Source organism: Schistocerca piceifrons, chromosome 3, assembly GCF_021461385.2.
Source record: "Schistocerca piceifrons isolate TAMUIC-IGC-003096 chromosome 3, iqSchPice1.1, whole genome shotgun sequence".
NCBI classification, from domain to species: Eukaryota; Metazoa; Arthropoda; class Insecta; order Orthoptera; family Acrididae; genus Schistocerca; species Schistocerca piceifrons.
The window spans coordinates 487,587,760-487,609,954 of NC_060140.1; positions in this window are offsets into that span (position 1 = coordinate 487,587,760).

Here is a 22,195-nt window from a genome sequence, read left to right on the forward strand (position 1 = left end):
TAAAAAGGACAATCACAGAAATTAGAAAGAAAAACGTAGGTACAAAGAAAGTAACCGCGAAGAAACCACGATTAACAGAAGAAATACTTCAATTGAAAATGGCTTCGTGAAAAATGTGAAGAAATCGAAAAGGAAATGATTGTCAGAAGGACTGACTCAGCATATAGGAAAGTGAAAACAACCTTCGGTGGTATTATAAAGCAAGGGTGGTAACGCTAAGAGTGCAACGGGAATTCCGTTGTTAAATACAGAGGAGAGAGCAGATAGGTAGAAAATGTACATTGAAGGCCTCTATGAGGGGGAATAGTTGTCTGATGTGATAGAAAGAAGAAACAAGATTCGATTTAGAGGGGATAGGGGACCCGGTATTAGAATCAGAATTTAAGAGAGCTTTGGAGGACTTAAGATCAAATAAGGCAAAAGGGATAGATAACATTCCATCAGAATTTCTGAAATCATTGGGGGAAGTGGCAACAAAACGACTATTCACGTTAGTGTGTAAAATATATGAGCCTCGCGACATACCATCTGACTTTCGGCAAAATATCATCCACACAATTCTGAAGATTGCAAGAACTGACAGGTGCGATAATTATCTCACAATCAGCTTAACTGTTCATGCATCCAACTTGCTGACAAGAATAATATACAAAAGAATGGAAACGAAAATTGAAAATGTGTTATATGACGATGGACTTGGCTTTTTGGCACTAGAGAGGCAATTCTGACGTTGCGGTTAATAATGGAAGCAAGACTAAAGAAAAATCAAGACACGTTCATAGGATTTGTCGACCTGGAAAAAGCGTTCGACAATGTAAAATGATGCAAGATGTTCTAAATTCTGAAAAATATAGGCGTAAGTTATAGGGAGAGATGGGTCATATACAATATGTACAAGAGCCTAGAGGGAATAATAAGATTTGACGACCAAAAACGAAGTACTCGGACTAAAAAGTGTGTAAGAAAGGGATGTAGTTCAGTCTGTTCATCCAAAAAGCAATGATGAAAATAAAATAAAAATTCAGGAGTGGAATTACAATTCAAGGTGAAAGGATATCAATTATACAATTAGCTGATGACATTGCTATCCAGAGTGAAAGTGAAGAAGAATTACATGATCTGCTGAATGGAATGAAGAGTCTAACGAGTACAGAATATGGTAGAATGTTGAAAATCAGGTGGACTGACAGGATAAGGAATGAGGGGGTTCTGTGCAGACTCAGAGTGGAAAAGAAATGTGGGAAACACTGACAAGGAGAAGGGAAAAGATCATAGGACATCTGTTAAGACATCAGAGAATGACTTCCATGGTGGGATGTAGGTTTCAAGTGCTACTCTGCTCTGGAATTCGTGGCGGGCCACATCAAACAAGTCAGAAGACTGATGGCTTAAACAAAAAATCAAAAAAAGATGAAGACAAGTTTGACGAAATGGAGTTCCTCAGTAAGGTGTGGTCAGGTTCGCTGTTGATCAAAACTTCTTCTTTCGCCCAATCGGCAGCCCTTCGTGCTTGTGATCATCTTGGTGAGCTCATCCTTCATACAAAGAAGGAACTCCAGGCCAATCTGGAATGATGGGGCCTTCATTTAGATCGATATGTTCATAAAGGTTTTCAGGACAACCGCATTGATACCAGCGCCTTTTTTTCTGGCATCTGAGGGACATACCCTCCCAGAGAAGGTCAAGGTTATGGTTTATCAGTGTGACGTGAAATCGTACATACCGGCATCCATGCGGTACTTTCGGTATTTGCGTTTCAGGCACATGTCTTCCAATTGCACGGAGGACCGTCTATGCAATGAATATGGACACACACTCCATGATGGGAGCCCCTCTATTCCACACCTCATATGTTTTAATTGCCAGGACCCTCACTCTTCACACTCGCCATATAACCTTCTTTGTAATAAAGTAAAGAAGATGCGGGAGTATAGGTTCCTTGATCGTTTATCCTACAGTAAGCCCCATGAGAAATATGATTGTCTTCTCCCTGTGTCAATGTTTCCTAACTTTACCTCTGTTCTGTCCTTTCCTCCTCCTCCCTCTTCCTTACCTCAGTCCTGCCCCTCTCTCCTCTGCCCTTCCCCTGCAGTTCCCAAGCCCTCAGTTTCAGGTGCCACTCCCCCTCCCTGGCTACAGAAGTGTCCCCCTTCTTTGGTGCCTGCCAGTGATGAGGCTCCCTCCTGAGACCCCTCCCCAGATGTATCCGAGGCTGGAGGGCTGCTGCCATAACTCGTTCATGGGACCCCATGCACCCCAAGGACTTTTAGAAGATTGCTATTTCTCTGTCCACTGCTTTCCCCAACCTATGAAAGAGAAGAAGAAGAAATGTGAGTTCCAGGACAAGGCACCTCTGGTGGCCCTGGAGGTGCCATCTCTTCTCTGCAACCTGAATCTGACCTCTTATTTGTGGATTCACCTCATCCTCTCTGGTAACGGATGGTTACTCAGCACCATGATTGGCTCCAGCCTGTTCGCCTCCCACTTGAATCCCTGTTCCATGCTTATTACTACCTGGAGTTGCAATACCTTATTTCCTTTTGCTCAGCAGCTTGTGGCGTTCTGCAGGAATCACATTTTACTGGTGCTTACTCATCAAGCGTAAGTGGGTTCTGTGTTTTCTGCTGGAACCAGGTCGGCCTTTTGAGGGTTTCCTGTGAAGTCTGCATGTTGGTCTGTATGGATATTGTACATAGATCGCCCTCCACGCCACATTGGAAGCAGTTGCCTCCAGGTCCACTTGAACTCTACAGTCACGGTTTGCAATCTTCATGTACCTCCTGACAGACCACCCTTCTGGCTGCCCAAACTGCCCTCCTTGAGCAACTCCCACTTCCCTTCCCCCTCCTTGGGGATTTTAATGCCCTTCACCCCTTGTGTGGCAGTGTATTTTCGTCTAGCTGGGGCTTTTCATTGACCAGTTTTTGCCAATCACAACCTGTGCCTTCTTAATGATGAGTCCCTTACTCATTTTAGTGCCACCTGTGGCACTTTCCCTGCCACCGATCTTTCTCTCACTTACCCTCCATTTCTTCCTTACTTACACTTGTTGTCACACAGTGACCTCTGGGATAGTGACTTATTTTGATTCTCTCATTGTCTTCCCACCTCCCAATGGCCAGGTTACCCCACTGGGCTTTCCAGATTTCCATCGTAATGATTGGCCTCTGTATACCTCCCAGATCGTGTTTACACCTTCTTTGTCAGTCTATACTGATGAAATCGTTCGTAAGGTGTCTGATAAGATAATTTGCGCCACTAACATTGCTGTTCCCCATTCAACAGGTCCCGTTCATCACCAGCCAGTTCCATGATTGAGCATGGCCACTGCCACTGCCATCCTTGATTGTCATCGCATCTTGAAACGTCTTACGAGGCACCGTCCTCCGCTGGTCTTCTTACCTTTAAATGTCCTCTCATCAAAGGCCACTATTTAAGCAAAGAGAGCAATTGGACACCGACTTGTTGGGAATGCTTTGTCCCCTCCCTAGGTTCTTCTGTCACTTTGTTATAGGTGTGGGATACCCTCTGCACCCTCAATGGTTGTCAGTAGCAGTCTTCCCTTCCAAGCATTTGTACAGGTCCATCAGTCCTCACAGAGTGCATCATGACCCATTTTGCGACATTGTCAGCATCAGCCTCCTATCCAGCCATATTCTTCCTCCATAGAGAGTGGGCCAAAGCTTCCCATTTATGTTTTACCTCTTGTTAGGCAGAATCCTACAATGAACCTTTAACTGAATGTGAACTTCTTCTGGCCCTCTCTTATTCCCACAATTCAGCCCCTGTCCCTGATTTCATCCATAACCAACTGCTTCAACATCTCAGTCCTCCACAACAACAATGTCTTCTCCAGGTGTGTAATCATATGTGGCTCCAACGCATTCTCCTGTACTTAAGACGACTAGGATCCATCGTCCCTCAACATGTACCAACCAGCCAGTATGACCAATGTCCCCTGTAAGTTTCTTGAATAGATGGTGGCTCGTCAGCTCAATTGGGTCCTCAAATCTCAGGACCTTTTATCTCCTTACCCAAAGCAGATTTTGGGAGGAACGATCTCTGATCGATCATCTGCTTTAGTTGGAAACCACAGTTTGGCAGGACTTTTCTCAACACTGCTATCTTGTTGTAGTTTTCTTCAATCTTCATAAGGGCTACAACACATCTTAGTGTCATCAATTCTGCCTATGCTCCATTAGTGCGGTCTTCAGGGCCCCATGATGAGATTTATTCGCCAGTCCCTGTCCCACCATTCATTCAGAGTTCGGGTTGGCACTGTTCTCAGCTCTTCACCAATTCACGACAATGCAATTCCAAAGTGTTCCATATTAGATCTCTTTCTCATCCCTATTAATGGACTTGGGACCTCTGCTGGGCAATTGGTCACCCCTGCTCTGTATGTGGATCATGTCTGTATTTGGGCTAGCTCCCCTTGGTGGCCTCTGCAGAGTGTCAGGTCTAGTCTGCCACCCAACCCACTTCTGCGTGGACACTTTTGTATAGTTTCAATTCCCTTCCCTTAAGTAGAGTGTGGTACATCCCTGTCGTCATAATATGGTTCATTCTGATGGGGAGCTGTACCTTGACGACCAACACCCGACCATGGTCCCCCAGTTCCTTTTGGTCTTCTTTTTGACAGCAAGCTTACTTGGTTGGCCAACATCCACCTTCTGAAGACTGGTTGTTTTCATAAATTCAACATCCTTTGCTTTCTTGTCCACACATCTTGGGGCATGGCTCATTCGACTCTTCCCCACCTTTATTGGGCATTAGTTCCGTCTCACCTGGACTGTGGTTGTCAAGGAACAGCAGCCCCTTCCACACTGCTCCTCTTGGCCTGCTTTACCATCATGGTATCCATATGGCCAATGGTGCCTTTCACATTACCCTTGTAGATAGTCTTCTTGTTGACACTGGGACTCCCCTTTTGGGTTAATGGTTCCAGCTCCTGGTTTCCTATGCCATCACTGATACTCTTCCTCTGCTCACACTTCCTATTCTTTTGTTTTTGTTGCTTTGGGATATTGTCTGCCCTCTGCCTGCCCTCAGGTAGCGGGCGCCAAAGTCCCAAAGCTCCACCTCACTTCTATTTGCAGCAATTTCCACCTCCCCTCCTTGTCCTCATCCTCTATCTACATCTACATCCATACTCCACAAGCCATCTGACCAACCAGCTCTACTTGGTTAGTTCCTCAGACCCAGATTTGGATGGATCTCTTCTGGAGTACAAAAGTCTCTATTGCTTGAATGATGTTCCATTCTTTGTTCCACCCACTCTTATGGAAGTTTCAGGATGTAACTGTCTTTTACAACTGAGGCTCTAAATCTGCTGATCACATGGGATATGTCTTCACATCTTCTGTTTGTGTGGAACACCAACACATACCTGCCATGTGTGGGGTGCTTACTGTGGAACTGAGTGCCATCTATTGGATCCTCTGCATTATTAAATGGTCCTCCCTCACCAAAGTTTTGTTATGTATGCCCTCCATGAGTGGCGTTCAGGTTATTGCTCAGTGTTTTTTCCTCCACCCATTGGTCTCTGCCATCTGCACCCTTCTCGTCAATCTTGGCGATACTACTTGTTTGACTGATTTTCTTTGGGTTCCCAGGCAAGTGGGTATACCAGATAATGAATTTGCCAATCACTTGGCTAGTGGGGCTGTTACCACCCCTCATTCTCTGTGACCTCTCCTGGTGTAGATTCGTGACTTTACATCAAATCCCTTTTTGCTCAGTCATGGGGCGACCCTTGGGAGCTAACCCCCTGTCTAATGAAGAGAGACCCCAACCACGTGGCATTCTTCCCTCTGCCTCTCCTGGTGGGGATCGACCATCATTGTATCAGTCATAATAAGTTTACCCATGGTTTTTTACTCCACAGTGAGCCACCCACTCCCCCCCCCCCCCTTTGTAGTTGCAGGGCCCCCCTCACAGTGATCCATATTTTGCTAGCCTGTCCCAACCTTCTGCCCCTTCACAGTAAATAAGCCCTCCCACCTTCCTTTTCCTGGGTGTTATGGGTGAACTTCACATAGTTACCTCTGTCCGTGGTTTTCTGTGCAAAAGTGGTTTGTCCTCCCAGGTTTAGGTACCTGAATTTTCCTCTGGAATTGGAGTCCCTCTGTTAGCTTTGGCGTTGGTTATGGAGGTCTTCGCCTTGCCTCCACATCAGCCAGGTTCTCTCCCCCCCCCCCCCCCCCCATCCTTTCCCTACGTTTCATCTGGTCTTTTGTGGCGTTTTGTTTCCCCTTCGCCTGTGTCTTCTTCCCCCAGTACAGACCCCCTTGTATCGCGATTATCACGTGGTATCGGGAAGGGTAGGCGGTGATGCTTGTGTGCCAATGCACGTAGCATCTCTGGAGCACCCCTGTCCCCCCTTCCCTCTCCCATTCTTTACCCTTCCTGCTGGCCCAACGTTCCTTTTATCTCTTTGTTTGCCTGTTTTCCTTTCCCCTTAACTGGACTGTGCTGTTTATGTTGTTCCTTCCTGGGCTTTTCCCAACTTAGATCATGTGACCGACAACGTCACTGTTTGGTCCCCTTTCCCAAATCAACCAACCAACCATCTGGTGCGTAATAATGAAGGTTCAGTCTTATACGAGAATGTAAACAAACAGTGTCATACATACGTCTCGTGAAAATTTCAGTTTGATGTTGGTGAGAAGCGTGATATTACAGTTTAACATTAGACCCTGATACTGCAGTCTAATACATGTATGAATTAGACTGTACGGATCCTGTTCAGAAGTACCATAGATTTTGTACCCGCGTCTCGTAGGTATCTTAATAATTTGCAATCGCTATCTGGAATAAACTTGCGTTAAATAAAATGTAAATATCGTGTGACTAGCGTCTCCCGTCGGGTAGATCGTTCGCCGGGTGCAAGTCTTTCGATTTGACGCCACTTCGGCGACATGCGCGTCGATGGGGACGAAATGATTGGGACAACACACCACCCAGTCCCTAAGCGGAGAAAATTTCCGACCCGGGCCCTTTTTTTTTTTTTTTTAATCTCATTTTGTTCGCTTTGGTTCGTTGTATCTGCTCGGGGCGGACGTCGTAATACCTCCGATGAAGTTCGTTGATGATCGATTAACTCAGTTTTTTTATTACAGAGGGTACGTAACCCTCTGACCGAACACGCTGAGCTAACGTGCCGGCAGCCCTTAGGATTGTGATTCTGTCGCGCTGACCACTCAGCTACCGGGGGCAGACTTGCGTTAAAGCTATAAGGAAACAAATGCAAGGGTATTCCGCTTGTTTGCGACCAGTGTCACAGCTCAGATGTCGGAATTCGATTTTAATAGGAAAACAGGAAATAGACACCACTATTTTTAACGTTTTACTGAAATTTATAGCACTGCCGAATCTCTGTCTTTAACATGGGAACACGCTGCGGAGGCATTGTGAAATGCCTTCCTACGCACTAATTTGAAAGTGTCCCGAATATTTAGCAATGACGTGCAGAAAATTATAGTTTTTATCACGCTTTGGGATATTTTTAAGAACTAAATTCTTCCGTGTTTGCTTTCTGGTACAATCTTTTTAATCTTTGTACGTCCTTAGGAAAACTAAAACATTAATCGCATATAATCATTCACCACGTCGGAGCAACTTCTTGCCTACTCTAAAATAGGTGCAGTGTTTGTCGGAAACTGAATAATATGAAGAAAATTACTTATATTACCATATATAAACATTATCTGCACATGAACATTGCTCGAAATGTTTATACATTCATCGGACTGATTGGCAGTACAGTCTCAAACTAATGAATTCATCTAGCACCTGTCTAATAAATATATGGTCGTACAGGCACAGAAAATACCCCTACGATATTAACTTTTTATTACACTATACGTAAATATTTGCAACAATAGCAGCTCTTTGTGGTAAGACATTTGGTATTAGATCTTTGTGGTATTTACCTATGAAAAGTAACTTTCTCTCCACTGACCTACTTTGATCAGCATCCGTAGCAGCAACAAGTATTCATAATTGCTTTTGCTCATAAATGAAATAGTGCAAATAAATGCAATATTAAAGATTCTGTCTTACACCAGAATGGAAACAAAAGGTGCCATACATATGTCACATGAAAATTTCAGTTTCATGTTAGTGACAAGGGTACCACAGTGTAACATTAATCTGTGATATCGCTTCTAATCCATGTATGAATTACACTGTGGTAGCACGCGTAACTCACTTCATAGATGATGTTTCTCTGTGACTACAATGTGTCCGTTTACTCCGTGAAAATTGTTCGTTGTCGGGATACGTAGTTAAGTTGTTTGCTCTAGGACATATAGTATCTGATCATGCGTTCGTTGCTGATATAGACTGATATATTTCAAAGGTGAAGAACATCCAGCTTGAATAAAACACACGAGTACGAAGGAAAGCAATGTTCAGGCACAGCGAGTATCGCGAGACAGCGACGTGGAGGGAGATTATTCAAGGTATGGTATTCTATGTTCTACGGTATTATATCTTCTACAAATCTACACTAACGTAGGCTTGCAAATATATATATATATGCACACTAATGTGTGTGTGTGTGTGTGTGTGTGTGTGTGTTACAGTACACTCACGAGAGAAATATTATACCTACTGACGACGAGATTATTAGAGCTTATTAGAGTAGTATAAGCTCAGAATCGACAAAAATTGAGAAGGAAATCGACCCATGTCCTTTTCTGAAAAGGAACCATACCTGCATTGTGTCCGATTCCACTCCTCGGCTCATAGTAGTGAAGAGAGTAATACCAAATGTAGAAATCCTGTAACACTTCTGCGCACACACAAGTTGTTAAAACGGTCTATATAACGGACTGTGGAATGGTTGGAAACGGTAACTAGAATTTACCTATACAGGTCAATTCTAGTTACCGATTACAACATTTGTCATTTTTCTGCAGAACTTCAGAGAGCAATTACAAATGCAGAAATCCTATTACACTTCAGTGCACACACCTGTTGGGAAAACCGTAATGTACCATGGGATGGTTCGTATCGGTAACCAGAACCCATCTGTATAGCTTGATTCTAGTTACCGATTCCAATTTTCTTTAGACCCTACTTTTTGTGAATTTTCGTTACTTGTGTATTAGTCCCGTTAGATTCAATAATTGTTATTACAAATTAACATTATTTCACAGTATTACCACTTCATCATGCGCCATACTGTAATGGATTTAAAGGTTTCTACGCTTTTCTTACTAGCATAAAGTGCAATAATAATTTATTCAGACATGTATACTTCTCTTTTTCAGTTCTTATTTATTTTCGTTACCTTCAGTTCTCTTCGATGTAATTTGTGGCTAAGTAATTAATCACTTGAACTGTTATTGCAACTTTATCGTATGCTACATTCGTTTGTTTACACGTATGATCGGTTGCTTTCAAAGATTGCCTCTATGTAGCGTCTCTGCGTTAGGTATGACGTCATTCCTCAAAGGTAACGGGTGGAACCAGACATTGGGATTGACCCAGAATTAGTTAGGGTTCCACACTGACGAACAGTAATCTAGAACATACTGAACAAGTATTTTTAGGCAATCTCCTTCGTTAATGAATTATAGCCTACTTGTTTAAGATTCTTTCAATGTACCTCGGAGTGTTCTCTTCCTCACTCACAGCTAGGTGTAGTAGTGACTGTGTGTAGTATTGATAGGTGATTCCCCGACCAAACAATAAGAAAATGTTGCCTATTTAGCCGTAAAACGTTTGTTCATTTTGAGGTTCATCTCTAGGCTATCCTAAATTTTGTAGCTGTTCTCAGAATACTGAATCCACCTGATAGCCTTAATCCTTCGTTTTCGGGATAATATGTGAGAAAAGTGCGAGTTAAGTTTCCACTGCCCAATGTTTCAAGACCGCATGCTGGCTGGCGTTGATGAAGTCATTCTTCTGCCAAGTGAGTCACACAGGTGCTGCTTTCATCAACGAGGTTACACTAGTAAATACTGCTATTCCAAGGAAAAATATATAAGATCTTGATACTATTTTTTATCTAGATCAACATCCATATTCTCCAACCACTTGAGCAGGAAGAAATGATATACAAAAAATATTCGTAAACAATTCCCTTTACTTACGTGCAAATGCGACATTCGTTTGTTTACAAATATGATCGGCTGCTTTCAAAGATTGTCTCATGTAGCGTCCCTGCGTTAGGTATGACGTCATTCCTCAAAGGTAGAGTATACCTTGCGACACTAAACACTCACTTGCATCGGGTTACACAAGATAACAGAAGAATGCAACAGATAGCACAGTGTTGTCAGTTCTACGTGAAACAATAATACCATCAAAGATTCTGATTACACTTTTCCAACACTGCAGTACAAAGTTTCAGATTGTTATTGTGGTCTTCAGTCTGAAGACTGGCTTTATGCGGCTCACCATGCTGCTCTGTCATGTGCGAGCCTTTTCATCTCTAAATAACTACTACGTCCTACATCTTTCTGAATCTGCTTGCTGTACTCATCTCTTGATCTCCATTTACGGTTTTACCCCCCCCCCCCCCCAAATCCCCCACACTTCCCTCCAATACTAAGCTGCTGATCCCTTGATGTTGCAGAATTTGTCCTGTGAACCAATCCCTTCTTTTGGTGAAGTTGTGACACAAATTTCTTGTCTCCCTAGTTCTCTTGAGTTTCTGCTCATTAATTACGCGATCAATTCATCTAATCTTCAACATGTATCTGTAGCACCACATTTCAAAAGCTTCTGTTCTCTTCTTATCCAAACTGTTTACCGTCCATGTTTCACTCCCACTCTTGGTTACACTCCAGACAAATACCTTCAGAAAAGAGTTCTAACAGTCAGATGTACATTTGATGTTAAAATTTTCTCTTCTTATGAAATACTTTCGTTGCCTTTGCCAGTCATCATTTTATGTCTTCTCTGCTTCGGCCGTCATCAGTTATACTGCTGCTCAGACAGCAAAACTCATCTCGTATCCTAATGTAATTCCCTTAGCATCACTTGATCTAATTCGACTGCATTTCATTACCCTTGTTTTGCTTTTGTTGATGTTCATATTATATTCTCCTTTCAAGACCCTGTCCATCCATTCAGTTGCTCTTCCAAGTCCTCCATGTTTCAAATTAGGCAAAAGAAAATTCTCTTTGCTGCGTTAACAATATCTCCTGCACAATTAAGCTTTCTAGTTGTCCGCACAACGCCGCAAGTGTCAGGAATGCAACCATGAATCATACATGTATTCGACAGTCGATAATTCGAAACTCAAGGGACTACAGAAGAAGTTCAAATTATCGAGAGTTCAAATACAAGAGGGACGAAAGGAAAAAAATCAAATAAATGAGAGTCTGACTGAAAGTACATACATGTTACAAACAAATGTACTTTCGCTTTTATTTTTAAGAATGTGCAAAATAATAACACATACATACATGTCACAAATATGTACAATACATGAAAAACATACTAATGAAAATGTTACACGTCATGGTGATTTTATTTTGAGAGAGCGACTTCCGTCTGGTATTGTCCAGAGCATTTTCGATGTTGTTGAGAGGTGAGAAGAAATAATCGTATCCGTTTTGTGAACGTAGGAGCGTAGGATATGCCCCACTCAATGTGATTGGAGTCGGCCGTTGCGCTTCACTATGTTCTCCGTCCTCGAACTAAAAGTAAATTTTTCAGCATCGATTAGAACACCGAAGTAATCGCCAACGTAAACTAAATCCTCCAATGTTACATCACCACAGCTGGGTAGAATTTCGCATCCTGCATCTGGCGGGGTTGAATTCGTCAAATCTCACGGCTCTGACAGCTGTTCCTTGTTTTTCTCTTTGCATTACAAACCAGCAACTTCTGTAGCAGTGATAGGGCTGACATTTTTTTCAGGCTTTATCAATCATGGTTATAACTGCCGAAACAATTTCTATGCGGTAATGAGTTTTAAAATTTTGTATTGTGCCCTGGTTCAATGGTTGCAATCTTGATTTCGTGTTGGGCGGGAAAAAATCAATTTTACATAATCTAATGGCGATGGGTTGTTATGTACGGTGTGGTCCCCAGAAACACTAAACTTTTCCATTTCTCTTTTTTCAGCCAACTGTTAACCGAGATCAGCCATTCATTAAACAAATCTATCGTCACCCATGATTTTATGTTTGGCGTCAAGTTGTGGGAAGCGATCTTATTCCCTTAAAACAGTGTGGGTTCCCAGATTTCCCTACTTTGAGTGGTTTCAACTTCTCAGATCGGTCCATGTTACAGGGTAGAAGGATAGTTACTCTGCCCTTACTCAGTCTTCCTCCATGAAACTTTTCGTCTTTGTATGTTAGGGTCCGATCAGGAAGACATTTATATAAAAATAAAGTTTCGTCTGTGTTGAATTTGTTACATTGGTTGTAGCCGTTCAAATGTTGCTTTAGTTCATCAATCCATTCACTACAAAGGCAGTGGTCTTCGCTAGCATTTTCTCCGCAGATTTTTTTTAACGTTATGGCTTTTTTTTTTCTAACGAAATGATGTGCACGCCTTCATGAGCCTGACATACACTATTGGCCATTAAAATTGCTACACCACGAAGGTGACCTGCTACAGGCGCGAAATTTAACCGACAAGAAGAAGATGCTGTGATATGCAAATGATTAGCTTTTCAGAGCATTCACACAAGGTTGGTGCCAGTAGCGACACCCACAACGTGTTGACATGAGGAAACTTTCCAACCCATTTCTCATACACAAACAGCAGTTGACCGACGTTGCCTGGTGAAACGTTGTTGTGATGCCTCGTGTAAGGAGGAGAAATGCGTACCATCACGTTTCCGACTTTGATAAAGGTCGGATTTAGCATATCGCGATTGCGGTTTATCGTATCGCGACATTGTTGCTCGCGTTGGTAGAGATCCAATGACTGTTAGCAGAATATGGAATCGGTGGGTTCAGGAGGGTCATACGGAACGCCGTGCTGCCTCCCAGCGGCCTCGTATCACTAGCAGTCGAGAAGAGAGGCATTTTATGCGCATGGCTGTAACGGATCGTGCAGCCACGTCTCGATCCCTGAGTCAACAGATGGAGGCGTTTGCAAGACAACAACCATCTGCACAAACAGTTCGACGACGTTTGCAGCAGCATGGACTATCAGCTCGGAGACCATGGCTGCGGTTACACTTGACGCTGCATCAAAGACAGGAGCGCCTGCGGTGGTGTACTCAACGACGAACCTGGGTGCACGAATGGCAAAATGTCATTTTTTCGGATGAATCAAGGTTCTGTTTACAATATCATGATGGTCGCATCCGTGTTTGGCGTCATCGCGGTGAACGCACATTGGAAGCGTGTATTCGTCATCACCATACTGGCGTATCACCCGACGTGATGGTATGGGGTGCCATTGGTTATACGTCTCGGTCACCTCCTGTTCGCATTGACGGCACTTTGTACAGTGGACGTTACATTTCAGATGTGTTACGACCCGTGGCTCTACCCTTCGTTCGCTCCCTGCGAAACCCTACATTTCAGCAGGATAATGCACGACCGCATGTTGCAGGTCCTGTACGTGCCTTTCTGGATATAGAAAATGTTCGACTGCTGCCCTGGCCAGCACATTCTCCAGATCTCTCACCAATTGAAAACGTCTGGTCAATGGTGGCCGAGCAACTGGCTCGTCACAATACGCGAGTCACTATTCTTGATGAACTGTAGTATCGTGTTGAAGCTGCATGGGCAGCTGTACCTGTACACGCCATCCAAGCTCTGATTGACTCAATGCCCAGGCGTATCATGGCCGTTATTACGGCCAGAGGTGGTTGTTCTGGGTACTGATTTCTCAGGATCTATGCACCCAAATTGCAGTTCTAGTATAATATATTTGTCCAATTCACCCGTTTTCATCTTCATTTCTTCTTGGTGTAGCAATTTTAATGGCCAGTAGTGTATAAAGGTTTAAGTAAAGCAAAAATGATATTTTTTTACCGAACAGGTTCTGTAAAATCGTTTGAGGAAGATTGCAGGGTGTGCGCCGCGTTTCTGCCATTTCCGACCGGCAGAAAGGTTTCAGACACTGTCGGCCTCCCCTGCCGAACTAACAAATGAACTCGCCCAGCGCCTTGGACGGAAACTGGTCACTGTGCATGGGCCACCGTATCCTGCGCGAGCTTTACCGATTGTTTCAAAAGGAATGTCAAAGGTTTTAAGGTTTTTTGCATTTATTATATTCAGTTTACAGTTATGGATAACCAGGTGACTACCCAGCAATGCCCAGTTAGGTATTTATTCCAGTCTTCAATTAGTCCATATCCGCATTCCCACTTTCTCTGCCCATCTCCTCCTTTCTCTCCTCTCTGTCCATTTGCTCCTACCCCTCTCTTTGAGTATCTTCTCCTACCCCTCCCTCTATCCATCGTGCTTCCCCCCCTCTCTCTCTCTCTCCATCTGCTGCTTCGCCTCTGTTCATCACCTCTTCGCCCTCTCTCTGCTCATCTCTTCCTCCCCCTGTCTCTCTCCGACTCATGCTTTTCTATTTGTCTTTCCATCTCCACATCACCTGCCTCTCTGTCCACCTCCTCTTCGCTTTCACTGTACATTTCCCCCTCCCTCTCACTGTCCATCTTGTCGCCTTCTATCTGTGTCCATCTCCTCCTTCCCCCTCTCTGTCTATCCATCCATAGGTTTAGGAGGAGTCTTCTACATGTGGCTTTGCCTATGTAAGCACGTTTCACTTACATTTCACATGTGATTACCATAATTCACCAGTATCTGCATCTAAATTCGTTCTACAGCTACGTTTTTACCTAGCTCAATGTTTATGACGTAATATCTCCTGAACTATCTGTTGTTAGAAATCTGGTGCAAATAGAGCAGTAAAGAAGTCATAAATTAAAATCTCATGCATGATGCAGCAGTTTTTCACGCATCTTGGTGTTTTTTACATCATATCTCTTGCTTTTTTGTACAATGATATGTTTTTATAGGCACATACAGCGGCATGAGTGGGTACTGTTTGCGAAATGTGTTGTGAATAGTGTTAGCAGTAAAGATGAATGATCCGGCGATTTTTCATCCATCTCAGTGTTTGACATTATATCGCCTAGCGTCATACAGTAATATATTTTTCTATGAGTAGTTACATTGAGTGGCCTATGTGGATACTGTCTGCAAAATGTGTGGCGAACAGAGTTAATAGCAAAGAAGTAATCGAATTCAACGTCATATATGATGCTACAGTTTTTCACGCTTCTCAGTGTTCATGACTAAATATCTCCAGCCGGCCGGTGTGGCCGAGCGGTTCTAGGCGCTTCAGTCTGGAACCGCGCTACCGTCACGGTCGCAGGTTCGAATCCTACCCCAGGCATGGATGTGTGTAACGTCCTTAGGTTAGTTAGGTTCAAGTAGTTCTAAGTTCTAGGGGACTGATGACCTCACATGTTAAGTCCTATAGTGCTCAGAGCCATATGTACCATTTCAACCATATCGCCTGAACTATACATCACACAATGGTATAATCTTGCTGATAAATTCAGCAGTATACGTGAACGCTGTCTGCTAAATACGTCGCGAATACTGTTAGTAGTAAAGAAATAATAAATTAAAACGCTTGCCTGTAGCGGCAGTTTTAACAACAAAAATGTAGTGGGCATTAATATTTTTTGCTTTACTCTTCTTGTGGTAGCTGTCAAAGAGAAAAAATTTCGTAAAGGTTTGAAATTACGTGTAAAGTCTGATGCAAGATGCTAAGTGCTCTCATTCTAAAATACTGGATGGCAATAGACTGGCTATCCGTGTGTTGTGAACTACACTACTTTTTCACCTGTGCCCCACCTCCATTTTACAGGAAGGTCATTCTTACCCCCACAGCGCGTCTTTCACCACTACCCCCATCCCTTTGACAGGGAGGTCGTCCCTACCCCCACAGCATTTCTTCCACCTCTGCCCACATCCCTTAGCCAGGGAGGTCGTCCTTACCCCAAGCGTTTCTTTCACCTCTGCCCCTATCCCTTTGACAGGGATGTCGTCCTTATCCTCACAGCGAGCCTTTCACCTCTCCCCCATCCATTTGACAGGGAGGTCGCTCTTACCCCACAGCGTTTCTTTAACCTCTGCCCCCATCCCTTTGACAGGGAGGTCATACTTACCCCCACGGCGTTTCTTCTACCTCTGCCCACATCTCTTTGACAGGGAGGCCGCTCTTACCCCCAGCAGCGTTTCTTTCACCTCTGCCCCAATTCCTTTAACAAGGAGATCGCTCTTACCCCCACAGCGTTTCTTTCATCTCTGCCCCCATCACTTGACAGGGAGGCCGCTCTTACCCCCACAGCACCTCTTTCACCTCTGCCCCCATTCCTTTGACAGGGAGTTAGTCCTTACCCTCACACTATTTCTTTCACCTCTGCCCCAATCCCCCTGACAGGGAGGTCGCTCTTACCCCCAACAGCGTTTCTTTCACCTCTGCCCCACTCCCTTCGACAGGGAGGTCGCTATTACCCCCACAGCGTTTCTTTCATCTCTGCCCCCATCCCTTTGATAGGGAGGCCGCTCTTACACCCACAGCATTTCATTCACCTCTGCCCCCATCCCTTTGACAGGGAGGTCACCCACACACCTCACCGTTTCTTTCACCTCTGCCCCCATCCCTTTGACAGGGAGGTCGTCCTTACCCTCACAGAGTGTATTTCACCTATCCCCCATCCCTTTGACATGGAGGTCGCTCTTACCCCACAGCGTTTCTTTCACCTCTGCCCCCATCCCTTTGACATGGAGGTCGTCCTCACCCCACAGTTTTTCTTTCACCTCTGCCCCCATCTCTTTGACAGGGAGGCCGCTATTACCCCACAGCGTTTCTTTCACCTCTGCCCCCATCCCTTTGACAGAGAGGTCATACTTACCCCCACAGCATTTCTTTCCCATCTGCCCCCATCCCTTTGACAGGAAGGTCGTCCTTACACCCGCAGCGTTTCTTTCATCTCTGCCCCCATCCCTTTGACAGGGAGGTCGTCCTTACCCCCACAGCATTCCTATCACCACTGTGCCCATCCCTTTGACAGGGAGGTCATCCTTACCCCCACGGCGTTTCTTTTACCTCTGCCGCCATCCCTTTGACAGGGAGTTAGTCCTTACCCTCACAGCATTTCTTTCACCACTGCCCCAATCCCTCTGACGGGAAGGTCGCTCTTACCCCCACAGCATTTCATTCACCTCTGCCCCCATCCCTTTGACAGCGAGGTCGACCTTAACCCCACAGCATTCCTATCACCTCTGCACCCATCCCTTTGACAGGGAGGTCATCCTTACCCCCACGGCGTTTCTTTCACCTCTGACCCAATTCCTTTGACAAGGAGGTCGTCCTTACACCCACAGCGTATCTTTCAACTCTGCCCCCATACCTTTGACAGGGAGGTCGCTCTTACGCCCACAGCATTTCCTTCACCTCTGCCCCCATCCTTCTGACAGGGAGTTTGTCCTTTCCCTCAAAGCATTTCTTTCACCTCTGCCCCAATCCCTCTGACAGGGAGGTCGCTCTTACCACCAACAGCGTTTCTTTCACCTCTGCCCCAATCCCTCTGACAGGGAGGTCGCACTTACCCCCACAGCGTTTGTTTCATCCCTGCCCCCATCCCTTTGACAGGGAGACCGCTCTTACACTCACAGCATTTCATTCACCTCTGCCCAAATCCCTTCGACAGGGAGGTCATCCACACCCCACAGCGTTTCTTTCACCTCTGCCCACATCCCTTTGACAGGAAGGTCGTCCTTACACCCACAGCGTTTCTTTCACCTCTGCCCACATCCCTTTGACAGGAAGGTCCTCCTTACCCCACAGCGTTCCTTACACCTCTGCCCCAATACCTTTAACAAGGAGTTCGCTTTTACCCTGCACAGCGTTTCTTTCATCTCTGCCCACTTCACTTTGACAGGGAGTCCGCTCTTACCCCCACAGCATTTCTTACACCTCTGCCCCCATTCCTTTGACATGGAGTTAGTCCTTACCCTCACAGCATTTCTTTCACCTCTGCCCCAATCCCTCTAACAGGGAGGTCGCTATTACCCCCACAGCGTTTCTTTCATCTCTGCCCCCATCCCTTTGATAGGGACGCCGCTCTTACACCCACAGCATTTCATTCACCTCTCCCCCATCCCTTTGACAGGGAGGTCACCCACACCCCACAGCGCTTCTTTCACCTCTGCTCCCATCCCTTTGACAGGGAGGTCGTCCTTACCCTCACAGCGTGTATTTCACCTATCCCCCATCCCTTTGACACGGAGGTCGCTCTTACCCCAAAGCGTTTCTTTCACCTCTGCCCCCATCTCTTTGAAACGGAGGTCGTCCTCACCGCACAGTTTTTCTTTCCCCTCTGCCCCCATCCCTTTGACAGGGAGATCGTCCTCACCCCCACAGCGTTTCTTTCCCCTCTGCCCTCATCCCATTGACAGGATGCTCGTCCTTACACCCACAGCGTTTCTTTCACCTCTGCCCACATACCTTTGACACAGAGGTCGTCCTTACCCCCACAGCATTTCTTTCGCCTGTGCACCCATCCCTTTAACAGGGAGATCGTATTTACCCCCACAGTATTTCTTTTATCACTGCCCCCATCTCTTTGACAGGGAGGCCGCTCTTACCCCACAGCGTTTCTTTCATCTCTGCCCCCATCCCTTTGACTGGGAGGTCGTCCTCACCCCCACAGTGTTTCTTTCACCTCTGACCCCAACCCTTTGACAGGGACGTCGTCGTTACCCCCCCCCCCCCAGCGTTTCTTTCACCTCTGCCCCCATCCCTTCGACAGGGCGGTCGTCCTTACCCCCCCAGCATTCCTATCACCTGTGCGCCCGTCCCTTTGACAGGGAGGTCATCCTTACCCCCATGGCGTTTCTTTTATCTCTGCCCCCATCCCTTTGACAGGGAATTAGTCCTTACCCTCACAGCATTTCTTTCACCTCTGCCCCAATCCCTCTGACGGGGAGGTCGCTCTTACCCCCAACAGCGTTTCTTTCACCTCTGTCCCAATTCCTTTGACAGGGAGGACGTTCTTACCCCCACAGCGCTTCTTTCATCTCTGCCCCCATCCCTTTGACAGGGAGGTCGTCCTTACCCCCACAGCATTCCTATCACCTCTGCACCCATCCCCTTGACAGGGAGGTCATCCTTACCCCCACAGCGTTTCTTTTACCTCTGCCCCCATCTCTTCAGCAGGGAGGCCGCACTTACCCCGAACAGCGTATCTTTCACCTCTCTCCCATTTCCTTTGACAGGGAGGTCGCTCTTACCCGCACAGCGTTTCTTTCACCTCTGCCCCCATCCCTTTGACAGGGACGTCGCTCTTACCCCCACGGCGTTTCTTCCACTTATGCCCCCATCCCTTTGACAGGGAGATCGCTCTTACCCCACAGCATTTCTTTCACCTCTGCCCCCATCCTTTTAACAGGGAGGTCTCTCTTACCCCTGCAGCGTTTCTTTCACCTCTGCCCCCATCCCTTTGACACAGAGATCGCTCATAATCCCACAGCATTTCATTCACCTCTACCCCCAATCCCTTTGACAGGGAGGTCGCTCTTATCCCAAAGGCTTTTCTTCCACCTCTGCCCCATCCCTGTGACAAGGAGGTAGCTCTTACTTGAAAGCGTTTCTTTCACCTCTGCTCCCATCCCTTCGGCAGAGAGGTCGCTCTTACCCCCACAGCATTTCTTTCACCTCTGCCCCATCCCTTTGACGGGGAGGTCGCTCTTATACCCACAGTGTTTCTTTCGCCTCTGGCTCAATACCTTTCACAGGGAGGTCGCTCTTACCCCTGCAGCGTTTCTTTCTCCACTAGCCACCTCCCTTTGACACGGAGATCGCTCTTACCCCCACAGCATTTCTTTCATCTCTGCCCCCAATCCCTTAGACAGGGAGGTCGCTCTTACTCCCACAGCGTTTCTTTCACCTCTGCCCCCAAATCCCTTTGACAGGGAGGTCATCCACACCTGCTCAGCAATTCTTTCACCTCTGCCCCCATCCCTTTGGCAGCGAGGTCGTCCTTACCCCCACAGCGTTTCTTTCACCTCTGCCTCCATCCCTTTGACAGGGAGGTCACTCTTATCGCCACGGCGTTTCTTTCACCTCTGCCCTCATCCCTTTGATCGGGAGGTAGTACTTACCCCCACATCGTTTCTTTCGCCTCTGTCCCATCCCTCTGACAGGGAGGTAGCTCTTACCTGAAAGTGATTCTTTCACCTCTGCCCCCGTCCCTTTGACAGGGACGTTGCTCTTACCCCCACAGCGTTTCTTTCACCTCTGCCCCCATCCCTTTGACAGGAGTTCGTCCTTACCCCCACAGCATTTCTTTCACCTCTGCCCCCAATCCCTTTGACAGGGAGGTCGTCCTTACCCCCACAGCGTTTCTTTCACCTCTGCCCCCATCCCCTTGACAGGGAGGTCGCTCTTACCCCCACAGCGTTTCTTTCATCTCTGATCCAGTCACTTTGACAGGAGGCCGCTCTTACCCCCACAGCATTTCTTTCACCTCTGCCTCCATCCCTTTGACCGGGAGTTCGTCCTTCCCCTCACAGCATTTCTTTCACCTCTGCCCCAATCCCTCTGACAGGGAGGACGCTCTTACCCCCACAGCGTTTGTTTCATCTCTGCCCCCATCCCTATGACAGGAAGGTCGTCCTTACAAACACAATGTTTCTTTCACCTCTGCCCACATCCCCTTGACAGGGAGGTCATCCTTCCCCCACAACATTTCTTTCACCTCTGCGCCCATCCCCTTCACAGGGAGGTCGTCCTTGCCCCCACAGCGTTTCTTTTACCTCTGCCCCCATCTATTTGACAGGGAGGCCGCTCTTTCCCCACAGCGTTTCTTTCACCTCTGCCCCCATCCCTTTGACAGGGAGGACGTCCTCACCCCTACAGCATTTCTTTCACCCCTGGCTCAACCCCTTTGACTGGGAGGTCACTCTTACCCCCACAGCGTTTCTTTCATCTCTGCCCCCATCCCTTTGACAGGGAGGTCACTCTTACCCCAACAGTGTTTCTTTCACCTCTGTCCCCAATTCCTTTCACAGGGAGGTCGTCATTACCCACACAGCATTTCTTTCACCTTTGCGCCCATCCCTTTGGAAGAGAGGTCGTCGGTACCCCCCACAGCGTTTCTTTTACCTCTGCCCCCATCCCTTTGACAGGGAAGTCGTCCTTAACCCCACAGCGCCTCTTTCACCTCAGCCCCCACACCTTTCACAGGGAGGTCGTTCTTACCCCCACAGCATTTCTTTTACCTCTGCCCCCATCCATTTGACACGGAGGTTGTCCTTACCCCCACAGCGTTTTTTTCACCTCGGCCCCCATTCCTTTGACAGGGAGGTCGCTCTTACCCCTAAGCGTTTCTTCCACCTCTGCCCCATCCCTTTGACAGGGAGGTCGCTCTTACACCCCAAAGCATTTCTTTCACTGTGCCCCCATGCTTTTGACAGGGAGGTCGCTCTTACCCCCACAGCGTTTCATTCACCTCTGCCCCCATCCCTTTGACAGGTAGGTCGTCCTCACCCCCACAGCGTTTCTTTCACCTCTGCCCCCATCCCCTGGACAGGGTGGTCGCTCTTACCCCTAAAACGTTTCCTTCACCTCTGCCCCCATCCCTTTGACCGGACGGTTGTTTTTACCGCTGCAGCGTTTCTTTCACCTTTGCCGCAATCCCTTCACAGGGAGGTCGCTCTTACCCCCGCAGCTTTTCTTTCACTTCTGCCTCCATGCTTTGACAGGGAAGTCGCTCTTACCCTCACTGCTTTTCTTTCACCTGTGCTCCCATCCCTTTGTCAGGGAGGTTGTCATTACCCCCACAGTGTTTCTTCCACCTCTAACCCCATCCTTTTGACAGGGAGGACGTCCTCACCCCTCTAGGCGTTTCCTTCACCTCTGCTCCCATCCCTTTGACAGCGGTGTCACTCTTACCCTCACAGCGTTTCTTTCATCTCTGCCCCCATCCCTTTGGCACGGAGATCGTCCTTACCCCCAAAGCATTTCTTCCTCCTCTGCCCCATGCTTTTGACAGGGAGGTCGCTCTTACGCCCACAGTGTTTCTTTCACCTCTGCCGCCATCCCATTGACAGGGAGGTCGGTCTTACCCCCACAGTGGTTCTTTGATGTCTGCCCCCATACCTTTGACAAGGAGGTCGTCCTTACCCCCACAGCGTTTCTTTCACCTCTGTGCCCATCTCTTTACCCCTACAGCGTTTCT